Source organism: Arachis ipaensis, chromosome B03, assembly GCF_000816755.2.
Source record: "Arachis ipaensis cultivar K30076 chromosome B03, Araip1.1, whole genome shotgun sequence".
In the NCBI taxonomy this organism is placed as follows: domain Eukaryota; kingdom Viridiplantae; phylum Streptophyta; class Magnoliopsida; order Fabales; family Fabaceae; genus Arachis; species Arachis ipaensis.
In genome coordinates, this window is record NC_029787.2 from 22,125,937 (window position 1) to 22,127,197 (window position 1,261).

Consider the following 1,261-nt stretch of genomic DNA (forward strand, 5'->3'; position numbering starts at 1 on the left):
AAATTTATTAATATAATTTTTTATATTAATTATGATTTAAATAATTAATATAAATTATTAATTAAATAAAAATATAATTATTTAATATAATTATTTAATTAATTAAAATTTTATATAATTATTTATTTTTATAATAACTTGTCATTTGGCAAGTTATTATTGGTTATCACAAGTCCTCATTTAGAGGGACTTTTGTCTCTTAAAAATCATGCGGAACCCTTCTTCTCTTTCCTCCAACGATTAGTTTCTATGTTTATCAGAAAAAGTGTTATTGAAACGCGAGCGTTGGGTTGGTTTCTATGTTTGTTTATCAGAAAAAATGTTAGTAGAACGGGAGCGTTGGAGTTGCTCTTACAACACTCTCTGGCACCTTCTTCAACACTAGGTTGCGTTTAATTTTAAGGATAGGATAAGTTAAAATATTGATAATAAAATATAAAGAATAAAAATACAAAAATTAGTATTTTTATATTTTATTTAGTGATAAATTAAAATAAATTATTAAAGTTTAATTTATTTTCATTTTTTTATTTAAAAAATTTAAAAAATATATAATAATAAAAAATATAATTATAAAAAATTAATAAAATAATAAAATAATAAAAAATAAGTTGTGTTTTTAATTAATTTCATGTTTCATCTGTCAAACACGATTTTATATCTCAGTGTCTCATGTCTATAAACAAACAGTCAAATACAGCCTAAGACTCATTCTTGTTAATATTATTATAAAGGTTTAATTACTCTGTTAGTCTCTATAGTTTCGCAAAATTTTCAATTAGATTCCTATACTTTTTTTTCTTTTAATTGGATTCCTGTACCAATTTTTTTTTTCAATTAGTCCCTCTTAGCAGTAATTGACTTAATTTTATAGGGACTCAACTAAAATTAAAAAATTAGTATAGGGACCCAAATAAAAGAAAAAAAAAGTGTAGAGATTCAATTAAAAAAAAATTTTGGTGCAAGGACTTAATTAAAAGGAAAAAAAGTACAAGACCTGATTAAAAATTTCACAAAATTATAGAGACCAACAGAGTAATTAAACCTATTATAAACTAGACTAAGACTTGCATAATACCTGAAAAGATAAATTAATTATGATATATGATATAAAGAGAAATATAATGAACCATCAAAATCTATTTTTTTTGTCATTATTTACTCATCTCTTTTAGTTTAGTAATTTAATAATATATTTTATCTCATATTTTTAAATACTGATGACTACCTGATAGTCAAAAATAATAAATTTTATTTATGA

General features: G+C 21.3%; 1 protein-coding gene across 1 annotated transcript in view; it reads left to right on the top strand.

Annotated features, from left to right (window-relative positions):
* Window positions 1-1,261, top strand: part of LOC107629844 (switch 2) — an 8,316-nt gene that overhangs the window by 551 nt on the left and 6,504 nt on the right. The gene's annotated exons all lie outside the window — the stretch shown is intronic.